Raw genomic sequence first — 13009 nt, 5'->3', positions numbered from 1 at the left:
TCTTTCTTCATAAATTTAGGCCAACATGCTGTCCGCTAAAATGCCAGGACAATACAAATATCCCCCAAATGGCCCCTTTTGGGAAGTAGACAGTCCAAGGTATTTAGTAAGAGGCATGGCAAGTTTTTTGCAGTTTTAGTTTTTTGTCACAATTTTCTGCAAAAAGAAGAAATTAAATAAATTTTTTTTTTTTTTCCCACTATTTTTTTTAACATACTGTCACCATTGCAGTACAGTCTTATCCAATGTTTGGTGTGGCTGTATTCTGGGATACCGACTGCTAGCAGTATTAAAAAAAATAAAGTACATGTTTTCTTAATCAATTTTTTTCAACTTTTTTTTATTTAATATAATTTCTTTCTTTTTTTAAATACTGTCATCAGAGTAGTTCAGTGTCACCATAGTGACACTGTACTACACTGGAAGGGATTTTGTTTTTACAATGTTATTGTTAAATTATATATTAAATTATATATTTATTACCACCACACTCTGATTGTGTATATGTTTCTTGAACAACTGCTTATGATGCTGAACCCAAAGGTTCTCTCAAATAAATGCTAATTTACTACTACAAAATCTATGATTTAATACATGATATAACGCTATGCTATTATGGTGTGTTAGCTTAACAAGTAAAAATTCTGCAGGACCCGTTTAAGAGTTTGTGTTTTGGACTGATGCAGAAAATTCTTAACCTTTAATACCATTTACAAAATACAGAAAAGGTCATGATGGTTTTAATGTTTGCAATTAATATTGGTAAGCGCTGCTTGTTTTCTTAGGTGTCCATATAACAAGGTGCAATCTGGCTTTTACACATCATGTCTATTCACCGCGTATACATCTCTCAGAGGGGAGCGTGTTTATTAACAATTGTACTTCTCTGGCTGAGAAGAAAAGTGAATGGACTACACAGTGAAAGATGTATTGGGCTGGGAATATCCATGAATAATGTGTTTTTATTAATATCAAGACATTCCTGTGACACTTGTAACTAGATGTATTTATGGCTTTACAAATACACTCTGGTACAATTGTCACAGGAATGTCCTGATATTAAAAAAACACAATTATTCATGCATGGTCCCTCTTCAATAGGACTTTTATTATTGTTATTTTCACTGTCCACATACAGGACGGGAATATACTGAGGTCTTGTATGAGAATATACCCACACTAGATCCCAGGGAATATAAAGGACATGATCCCCTAAGCACTAGGACATTTTTTAGGGGGTAAAAGTCCCCAACTTTTATAAGCCGTAGGGGGCATGGTGAGATATTTCTCCCTAAAAACCACCATATATACAAGGGTTGTTCTGCACTTTAAACTAAGATATATATACAAAAGTGCAAAAAACCTTTTGAGGACCCCTTGTATATACTACATATACTGTATATTTATATTTGTATATGTACACACACATACATTATGTAACCAAAAGTTTTGGGACACCTGCCTTTACACACACATGAACTTTAATGCCATCCCAGTCTTAGTAAGTAGGGTTAAATATTGAGTTGGCTCACCTTTTGCAGCTATAACAGCTTCAACCCTTCTGGGAAGACTGGGCACAAGGTTTAGGAGTGTGTCTATGGGAATGTTTGACCATTCTTCCTAAAGTGCATTTGTGAGGTCAGGCACTGATGTTGGAGAGAAGGTCTGGCTCGCAGTTTGTGCTCTAATTCATCACAAAGGTCTTCTGTCGGGTTGTTGGCGGGACTCTGTGCAGGCCAGTCAAGCTCCTCAACCCCAAATTTGCTCATCTGTGTCTTTATGGACCTTGATTTGTGCACTGGTTGGGAACATGAAATTGGCGAAAATGCCTTGGTATGCTGACGCCTTAAGAGTTCCCTTCACAGGACCTAAGGGGCTAAGCCCAAACCCTGAAAACCAACCTCACATCATAATCCCCCCTCCACCAAATGATTTGGACCAGTGCACAAAGCAAGGTCTATAAAGACATGGATCAGCGAGTTTGTGGTGCAGGAACTTGATTGGCCTGCACAGAGTCCAGACCTCAACCTGATAGAACACCCTTGGGATGAATTTGAGTGGAGACTGTGAGCCAGGCCTTCTCTCCAACATCAATGCCTGACCTCACAAATGCACTTCTGGAAGAATGGTCAAACATTCCGAGGGACACACTCCTAAACCTTGTGGACAGTCTTCCTAGAAGAGTTGAAGCTTTTATAGCTGCAAAGTGTGGGTCGACTCAACATTAAACCCTATGGACTAAGACTGGGATACCATTAAAGCTCATGTGGGTGGGCAAAATACATTTTATACAAACCATTTGCTGTGTATTATGATTACTGAATTCACTTTCTTTTTAGTAAACTTGACTCTATGTTATTTTTTAGGAGGATAAAAACATAGAGAATTATAAAGCTGCATTGGAAGAACTTGTTGCTGCACTGGTATGAAGTACTCATTTAAAGATATTATGTACAGATTAGCTGTTCAAGAATATATTTTCTTTTTATTTCTATGGCCACCATGAACATAGAAAATGATTTACTAAAACCTATTTAGTAAAAGAAAATGTGCAAATCAATTTTAAAATTAATAAGTGTAAGTACCTAAATTTTACTTTGTATCAAGTGGCTGAGGAGCTGGTGTAGTAAGGAGGGTTTCGGGTTCCTGGAGAACTGGGCCGACTTCTCAGTCGGCCACCGGCTCTTTGGCAGGGATGGATTGCACCTAAATGGGGAGGGTGCAGCCGTACTGGGTGAAAAGATGGCCAAAAAGTTAGAGGGGCTTTTAAACTAGGTGATGGGGGGAGGGTACAGATGTAGAATTAGCCAGTGGAAAGCAAGTTTCAGAGGGCAGAAATGGGGGCATTAGCGGTAGGGTGTTCGGAGCTCCTATACCCAGGGTGGGTATGGGGGAAAATCAAGAGAGCAGCCTAAAAACATCAAATGAGGATATATGTAACCGGTCAAAATTAAGAGGTTTGTATATCAATGCCAGAAGCCTGGCCAACAAGATGGGAGAGCTGGAGCTGCTGATGTTTGAGGAAGACTTAGATTTTGTGGGGATAACAGAGACTTGGTTTGACAGCTCTCATGACTGGATGGCGACCATTCAGGGGTATTCCCTTTATCGCAGAGATAGAGAAGGTAAAAAAGGGGGGAGGGGTATGTCTGTATATTAAGAATAGTATACAGATAAATATGAGGGATGATATTAATAATGGAGCTAAGGACGAGGCAGAATCCCTATGGGTAGAGCTTCAAAGGGAAGGCACGGTGGGGAAGGTAATATTGGGCGTATGCTATAGGCCCCTCAACCAGAGGGAGGAGGGGGAGGCGGACCTCATTTTACAGATAGGATTGGCAGCAAGGATGGGAAATGTCATTATAATGGGGGACTTTAATTATCCTGATATAGACTGGGCAGAAGGAACCGCGCATTCAGCCAAGGCTAGGCAGTTCCTAAATGTTTTGCAGGACAATTTCATGGGTCAGATGGTGAATGCACCGACAAGAAACAATGCGGTACTTGACCTACTGATTACCAACAATACAGACCTGCTCACGGATATAGAAATACGGGGCAACTTAGGAAACAGTGACCATAGGTCAATAAGTTTCAGTATTAATTACAGTAATAGGAAGCAGAGGGGTAATATAAGGACGCTGAATTTCAAAAGAGCCAATTTCCCAAAACTGCGCTCGCTGCTAGAAAATATCAATTGGGATAGAACCCTGGGAACAAAGAACACGGAGGAAAAATGGGAGTGCTTCAAGAGCATACTTAACAAGGGGATTGACCAGTGCATTCCAAAGGGAAATAAATTTAAAAGAGCAAAACTAAACCCTGGGTGGCTAAACTCCAACATAAAAATGCATATTAGTGCTAAAGAAAAGGCCTTCAAAAGATACAAGACTGAGGGGTCATTGGCAGCATTTAAGCATTACAAAGAGTGTAAGAAATGTAAAAACGAAATCTGGGCGGCTAAAATAGAACACGAGAGACATATAGCGGAGGAGAGTAAAAAGAACCCCAAGAAGTTCTTTAAGTATATAAACAGTAAGAAAGCGAGGCCAGAACACATTGGCCCCATAAAAGATGACAAAGGAAATATGGCCACTGAGGACAGAGAAAAGGCAGAAGTGTTAAATAATTTCTTCTCTTCAGTCTTCACAAAAGAATCGGCGGGCTACACAAACCTAGCTTGTAAGGCCGAACTAAACAACACACCTCAGGAAATACCGCCATGGCTAACAGAAGATAGACTTAAAACTAAACTAGAGAAACTTAACATAAATAAATCACCGGGACCGGATGGCTGGCACCCGAGGGTTCTTAAAGAGCTCAGCCAGGTGATTGCCAGACCATTATTCTTGATCTTTAGGGATAGTTTACAGACGGGTATGGTGCCAGCTGATTGGAAAAAAGTCAACATGGTACCAATATTTAAAAAGGGGCCGAGATGTGTCCCGGGTAACTATAGGCCGGTCAACCTAACATCTGTAGTCTGCAAGATTTTGGAGGGGATGTTAAGGGACCACATACAAGAATTTAGTAATGAAAACTGTATTATTAGTAGTAATCAGCATGGATTCATGAAAAATCGTTCTTGCAAAACCAATTTATTAACCTTCTATGATGAAGTGAGCTGCCACCTAGGTAAAGGAAAGCCTGTGGATGTGGTGTATCTGGACTTTGCAAAGGCCTTTGACACCGTTCCCCACAAACGCTTACTGCACAAACTAAGGAAGGTAGGTATGGACCATAAGGTGAGTACCTGGATAGAGAACTGGCTTCAGGGGAGAGTGCGGAGGGTGATGATTAATGGGGAGTACTCGGATTGGGCGGGTGTGGAAAGTGGGGTCCCCCAGGGTTCTGTCCTGGGACCAATCCTGTTTAATTTATTCATAAATGATCTAGAGGAGGGGATATCTAGTACAATCTCAGTATTTGCGGATGATACTAAACTAAGCATGCCAATATCTTCTATGCAGGATGTGGAAACCTTACAAGCGGACCTGAACAAAATAACGGGGTGGGCAACTACATGGCAGATGAGGTTTTTTTTTTTTTTTTTAATTCTTTTTATTTCAATATGTACATAAAAATGAACATTCCAAACGTCCTTTCAACAAAGGGAGAAAACAATATAAAATAAAAAAAATTTACAATATCCAAATAATTATCTGTTTACTTAGGATTCATAATCTCTTTATGCAAAGCTATATCCATTTAGCTTAATTGATCGCTGTTGTCCTGGTGTGCCCCAACCCCATGCTCCATCGCAATCATAGATTTATTTCCTCATCATACTATGTGCATCCCTCTATATCCTCTTGGTTATCTCCTTATATTCAACCATTAATGTTGATTGACACCAATTATCCCAAATTTTATTATATTTCGTTGAGCATCCTCTATGCATATACAATACTTTTTCAAATGGTAAAATCTGATTAACCGCTCTTATCCAGTTCTTAACAGCAGGGGGCTTCACTTGAATCCACTTAACTGTGATTGTTTTCCTTGCCATAAACAGTGTTTCTCTAAGCATTATCTTGTGATATCTAGACCATGTTATTTCATCTAATATACCCAGCAAACAGGTTTCTGGGGTCAAAGGTACAGGCATATTCAGGACAGAGGATAATATTTGAATTATTTCCTGCCAGAATCTTGATATCACTGGACAAAACCACATAATATGTATAAAGTCTGCCCGCTTAGCACTGCATCTCAAACATTTAGGAGATGCAATGCTTTGCATTGCATAAAGTCTACTTGGAGAGAAATATGATTGATGTAGCATATATAATTGTATTAACCTATTGTTTGCTGCTGGTGATACATATAAATGGGATGAACAGGCTTCTTTCCAATCTTCGTCAGTTAAATTGGGAATTATTTCCTGCCATTTTGTTCTTATTGCCAAGGCATTCATTCCTGAATTAACCCTGGTTAAATGTGCATATATTTTAGAGATTAATCCTTTAGGGCCCTGGGACCTAAGGATACCAATCATTGGATATCTAGAGATCCCAGGTCCCAAAACTCCAAATTGCGCTTGTAACGCATGTCGCAACTGTAGGTATCTATATAATGAGGTATGTGGTATATCATATTTCATTTGCATATCTGAAAAAGAGTACATATGTGTTATATCATATACGTCTGCAAGGACGGATATCCCTTTTTGTTCCCAGAACTGATACTCTACCAATTGTTTCAGTTGATTAAACATTGGGTTTCGCCATAGTGGGAGATCCATGTTTATTTGTGTGTTTCCCTCTATACGTTTTGCCTCTCTCCATATTGTACGAGCTAATGTTAACATTGGTATTTGCTTATATTTTAATTTATTCAAAGGTGCTTCTAGGGCTATAAGTAAATTATCGATTTGTAAAACATGAGCCAGGTGTGATTCTACCATCTGTAGTGTTACTGGTACTATCCATCCTGTGAGATGTTTAAGTTGTCCAGTGAGATAGTATCTGTATATATTAGGAAGTGCCATACCTGCTTCTGTTTTAGCTCTCTGAAGTGTGGTTAACCTTATTTTATTTCTACCCTTTCCCCAAATAAATGTGGTAAATAGGGCATCTATTTTTTTTTAAAATAGCTTTAGGGACTATAACCGACATATGTGAAAAAATGTATAAACATTTCGGTAATAGGACCATCTTGATTAAATTTATTCTCCCTGCAACTGAAAGTGGTAATTTAGCCCAAGTAGCTAATTTAGTTTTAATTGTTGTCATGAGTGGATTAAGGTTAGCCTGTAAAGCTGCTTGTGGTAATCTTGTAATATTTATTCCCAGGTATTTGAAAGAGGACACTACCTTTAATAAACTTGAATCCTTGCTTAGTGTGAGTAGTTGTGGTTGCAATGGCATAAGGGAGGATTTTTGCCAATTAATTTTAAGGCCTGAATAAGAACCAAATAGTTCTATTATATGCATAGCTGCTTCCAATGATCCATATGCATCATTTAAATATAAAACAAGATCATCAGCATATAATCCCACTATATCTATCCTTTCTGCCAATGTAATGCCCCGTACAGAAGGGGTTTGCCAAAGTCGAAGTGCCAAAGATTCAATAGCTACTGAAAATAAGAGTGGTGATAGAGGGCATCCCTGCCGGGTGCCTCTATATAATTGTATGGCCTTGGTTAAAAAGCCATTTACCAACAGCTGAGAAGTTGGATTTAGATACATTATTTCCACCCAAGTACAGAATTTCTTCCCAAATCCAAATGCCCTAAGCACTGCCTGCAAAAAGGGCCATTCAATAGAATCAAAAGCCTTTGCTGTATCAAGAGAGGCCAGGACACTTGAGTCTGGTAGTTGATCTCTAAGCTGAGCTATAAGTTGTGTTCTTCGAAGATTTATAGATGTGGATTTTCCTGGCATAAATCCAGTTTGATCTGGATGTATAATATTAAGTATTACATTGTTTAATCTATGGGTCAAAATTTTTGCAAGAATTTTGTAGTCTGTATTTAATAATGATATGGGTCGGTATGAAGCACTCAGATAAGTTGAAATTTCATCTGCATTATACGTAAGAGAGGTGGCATACATATCAGTATAAAACGAGTGAAAGCATGACATAATACCAGCCACATCCCTTACGTATTCCCCGTCAGGGCGCTGTGTATTAGTTATAACTAAACTTGTACTTTGTTGCTTAGCCATATGTGCTAAAAGACGACTTGAAGTATTCCCTTGTTCAAAGTACTTCTGTTGATATTCAAATTGTTTGTATTTAGCTATTGCTGCTATATGTGTAGTATATTTTCTTACTGTCATTTCCCATTTTTCCCTATTTATTTCAGTTGATGTTTTCAAAAACGCAGCTTCTGTATCTCTACATTGCTCTTCTAGATCTTCCGTTTCCTGCCTGGTGGCTCTTTTAATATATGATATTGTTGATCTAAGTGCCCCCTGTAGATATGCTTTCAAGGTATCCCAAAAGATCAAATCTCTTTGGGATCCATGTATTTCTAAAAATATCTGCAATTGTTCAGGTATACGATCGTGCGTTCCAATCTGTGATAACCAATTTTTCCTGAAATTTCCAGTTTTGCTTCATTCCCTCAATTCCTATTGCTATATTTACCAGGAGTGGTGAGTGATCAGACACTCCTCTAATCAAATATTCAACAGAGACAACCCTAGAAATAATTTTATAATTTCCCAGCGCCAGATCTATTCTCGACAGACATCCCCTTCCTGGGATGGCCCAGGAATAAGCCCTGGTCTGGGGATTAAGCATTCGCCACAAATCTCTCCATACAAATTCTTCCCCTAACTCACGAAACATAAGTGGTTTTCAAATTCTTTTTAGGGGGGTCCATGCCTGTCCACCAGCGGGTCCCACAGAAGATTAAAGTCTCCCAGGCATAGCATTAATGCCTCTGGGTATAAACTTGCAAATAGCATAGCTTCTTTAATTACACTTAATGTAGCAAGTGGTGGATTATATATACCTAAAATAACAAATGGTATATCATACACTTGAGCTCGTACAAATACATATTGCCCTTCAGGATCTACCTTTTTTTGAAAGCACTTCCATGGTACTGACCTATGGACAAGCAATGAAACCCCCCTTGCATATGTTGAATAGCTCGAGTGTATTGACCATTGGATCCAGGGTTTGCACAATTGGTTTGTTGTATCTGGGATCATATGTGTCTCTTGCAGGCATATAATTTGTGCTTTAGTTTGTAATATATTTGTAATTACCTGGGATCTCTTCTGGGGGTCCCTAGACCCCTAACATTCCATGATAGGAACCCACATTTTGTAGTCATGTTAGAGGTTTTTTTCTATATATAGCTGTAGGTTAACTTCCCAAAAGGGATCCCATATATCTGACCGTCTATCTATGACATTTATCATGATAATACCCCATAGCAATGTACTCCTTATATTTTATACCAATATAATTATTGAGGTCAGTTGGGCACACCAGGACACAGCGATCTTCAAAAGTAACAAGAAAAAATATGAAAAAGAAAAAAAGAGAAAAAGAGAAAAAAAAAATCACAAACAAAATTACCAAAAAAAAAACATTTTTTTAAAAAAAGAAAAATCATCATGCACATATAGCAAAATTTTGACCAATAGGTTTTACTCAAAAAAAAAAAACAATGGGACATTGCCCGAGCATACAATCATTTGCATGCAAGGACAATATAGCTGCGGCCTCCACTCAAGCTCCCACCTTACTCTCATAAAAATTTCATGTTTTCCTCTAAGAAAATAGAAAAGGAATTTTGCTAAGCCATCAAAAAAAAAAAAAAAAAAAATGGCTCAAAGAATTACCAGTGGTGGGAGGAGGGAGGGAGGGGAAGAGAAACCCCGAAAACAAAAAACAAAAAAACGCACACAAAAAAAAAAAAACGCACAAAAAAAAAAATATAAACAAAAAAAAAACCCCCATAGTTCCTTGACTCCCAGTCCCTTCACTCCCCCCGCCTCGTCATTCCATCATCCACATGCTTTTTTTTTTTTTTCTTTTTTCTTGTATCCTTCGCCAGGAAAAAAGAAAAAGTTTTCATTACAAGGAAAAACAAAGGAAAATGGCAAGATTCTTCTTTGCGTTCACTTCATAGTTCCTTTCGAACAAAGCCATTCTTGTACACTCTCCAGAGTATTGAAGAAATATATTTTCCCATCTTCCTCCACCCTCATCCTCGCAGGGTATGCCATGGAGTAGATAATGTGTCGTTCTCTTAATTTTTTTTTAACTTCAAAAAAGGTAGCTCTCAAATTTTTGTAGATCTATTGAAAAATCAGGGAAAAAAAACACTTGTGCGTTTTCATATTGAATGGTGCCCTTTTGTCTTGCTTTCCGTAGTATAAGATCCCGATCTTTACAATACAAAAATCGTGCAAGTAAAGGTCCTGCAGGGGCTCCAGGGGCTGGTGGTTTTGCAGGAATTCTATGGGCTCTTTCTACTGCAAATGCTGTGGAGAAAGTAGTATCAGGAAATAGGGTTTTAATCCATGTCTCCACAAAATCTCCAGGATTCTTCCCCTCAGCCCTCTCCGGTAAGCCCACAAATCTGATATTATTGCGTCTTAATCGGTTTTCTAAGTCATCAACTTTTTGATTAAGGTATGTTACTTGCTTTTCAGCTGCTAGTAACATGTGAGTGCTTTTACCTTTATTCCTTTAATAAATTCTGTACATACTTCACTATGTGCGTTCCCATTTGTATTCTTGGAGGAACATCCTTGGTGCACTTCTGGGGTTTATGAGGTCTACTGAATCCATGGTCCTGTCCGGATATCCTGTGGGTGACTGGAGGAAAATTGGATGCATCGTTTGTTCCTGGTGATCGGTTTATCGCACGCTTGGTCGACCTTCCTTAACAGGGGGTCTAACTTTCCGGTAAGGGTACATCCTTTATTACCTTTGTGTGATGATTGCCAGAAGCTTCCTTTGCAAGATTGGTGTTGGAATTTATGGCCACATTTTCTGCATCTGAACCAATCCTCCCATGTGGACTTTATGGATTCTAGTATTCCTCTGCAAGTTCAGTTAGTTTATTTAGTGGTGCTGTACCTTTATTTATATTAATATACGATTTGGCACTGGAGTGTAATTATCCTCTAATGAGGATATCCTTTTTTCAGCCTCTACCATTCGCTCTCTCACAGCCTGCAGATCATGGTGTATTAAACCAATATCCATTCTAATTTCCTCCATTTTACCAGTCAACATAGTATTACTTGCAGTTATAGCAGTCGTAAGTTGAGAATGTACCTGTTCAAGTGAGAGTTTTGCTGGTTTCTCCGCCGGCATATTGCTCTGTGTATTGCTGCTGCTTCCTCCACTCCATGTGTTTGGTGGGCTCCGACCTACTTCCTGCTTCTCGGTCTGCACAAACTCCTTCAAACATTCTGTTGCCGTAGCAGGACGTTCCTTACTTGTCTCCTTACTCATATTGCCCGATATGTATCGCAAGCTGCCACAATACTCGCATGGAGGTCCGGATCAAGGTGGGTATCAAGGTGCACCGCATGGAGCTCAAGTGGAGGCCTGCAGAGCTTCGATCACATGCGGCCAGCCATCTTGCTGGCAAACCACGCCCCAAAATCCACTTGCAGATGAGGTTTAATGTTGAAAAATGTAAAGTAATGCACTTGGGGGCCAGAAACCAGAAAGCAAGCTACTCACTAGGGGGGGAACCTCTGGGTGAGTCTAGGATGGAAAAAGACTTGGGGGTACTGGTAGACAACAGGCTTGGCAGTGGCATGCAATGCCAAGCCGCTGCAAGCAAAGCCAACAGAATACTGGGATGTATAAAAAAGGGAATTCACTCCAGAAATAAAGAGATTATTCTCCCGCTCTACAAGACTCTGGTCCGGCCACATCTGGAGTATGCTGTCCAGTTCTGGGCACCTGTCCTCAGGAAGGATGTGCTGGAATTGGAAAGAGTCCAGAGAAGGGCAACAAAAATAATTAGGGGAATGGAGGACATCAGCTATGAGGAAAGACTACAAGCACTGAACCTATTCTCTCTGGAGAAGAGACGATTGAGGGGGGATATGATATCAATGTACAAATACTGTACTGGCGACCCTAGCATAAGGAACAAACTATTCAGAGAAAGGAGATACAATAAGACACATGGCCACTCACTAAAACTAGAGGAAAGGCGGTTTAACCTTAAAATGCGTAAGGGGTTCTTCACTGTAAGAGCGGTAAGGATGTGGAATTCTCTTCCACAAGCAGTCGTATCAGCAGGGAGCATTGATAGTTTCAAAAAACTATTAGATGGGCACCTTAGAGACCACAACATACAGGGGTATACAATGTACGGTTAAAAGCAAACACACACTCACATCATAGGTTGAACTGGATGGACTGATGTCTTTTTTCAACCTCACTAACTATGTAGCTATGTAACTATGTAAACCTCTTGTAATTCCCTTGTAACTCAGAGGGTAACCAATCTGGGAGAGAGGGTCAGCAGTCTGTAGAGTGGTGGAGTATTTGGATACTGATACTCTGACTATGCCATTTTGTCAGCAGAAGCCTACGCACCTGTGCACTAAGGGTAACATTTGCCAGAGGTGCACCCATCAATGCCCAGGACCAGGCGGGAAGTGCCATGATGTGGAAAGTCTAACCTTTTGGCAGTCTCCAGAGATGAGCGGACACTGCAAGTAGTATAAAACCCTATTTCTCTCTTCCAACAGCTGTCCGAATGTTCTAATCTCAGTGCATTACATGTGTTGCAGTTGGGGTGGACCCAAACCATGCCACTCCACCAGCCAGCATACCTCCACTACCTCACTCCCAGTTATGGAATGAAATCCCGCCGGACACATAGTGCAGGTCTCATGTGTGTCCTGTAATAACTCCTTCTGTACCATACCTACTGGTCAGTAAACGGACCCTTGTAATGCTGATCTGCTCCCGGCTGCTATGGGAGATGGGCCTGCTATGTTATGGGAGATGGACTGTAAGGGAAAGAGTTGGACTGGTGCCCCCCCATGACCAGAGGAAGCCCCACCTTACCAAGATGCCACACCTTGACTGGTTGCTTGTGAGTCTGTGAATTGACTTAGTTACCCTTAGTAGGGATGGGCGAACGGTTCGGCCCGAACATGAGTTTGGGCCGAACATTTGCCTGCTCCGCCATTTGCCAAAAACACGAATTTTCAGGGTGTTCGCCCCGATGAACACCCTGCAATGCTATGCCCTGATTGGGTAAAGCTTTGCCCATTCAGGGCACAGTAGAAGCTGGTTGTTAAGGAGTGGGGCCAGGAACGTGGCCGCAGCATCGTTAACAACTGATTAGTCATCATCTGTCGATGGGTCAAATCACTTTTAAAATTACTCGCGGTTACAATTGTCGGCTCCCGGCTATTAAATATGTAAAGAAAGAAACGGTGTAGGACCCCCCCCCCCCCAGTCCATGCCAAATGAAAAAAAGAAAAACAGCGCCCCCCCCCCCCCAAAATCCATACCAGACCCTTATCCATGAACGCAGCCTGGCAGGTCAGGA

At 40.3% G+C, this 13009-nt stretch overlaps 1 protein-coding gene and 1 long non-coding RNA gene across 2 annotated transcripts in view; one reads left to right on the top strand and one right to left on the bottom strand.

The window, feature by feature from the left end:
- The window catches only part of LOC309562231 (uncharacterized protein), a gene marked incomplete at its 3' end in the record, with an annotated part of 1785816 nt that overhangs the window by 726976 nt on the left and 1045831 nt on the right, over positions 1-13009 (top strand). The gene's annotated exons all lie outside the window — the stretch shown is intronic.
- LOC309561597 overlaps positions 1-13009 on the bottom strand; it is a 971235-nt gene that overhangs the window by 99537 nt on the left and 858689 nt on the right. The window lies entirely within an intron of this gene.

This window comes from Pelophylax lessonae, assembly GCF_965119305.1.
Source record: "Pelophylax lessonae genome assembly, chromosome: 8".
NCBI classification, from domain to species: domain Eukaryota; kingdom Metazoa; phylum Chordata; class Amphibia; order Anura; family Ranidae; genus Pelophylax; species Pelophylax lessonae.
The sequence above is the reverse complement of the archived record's forward strand: the minus strand, read 5'-3'. Positions and strand labels throughout refer to the sequence as shown.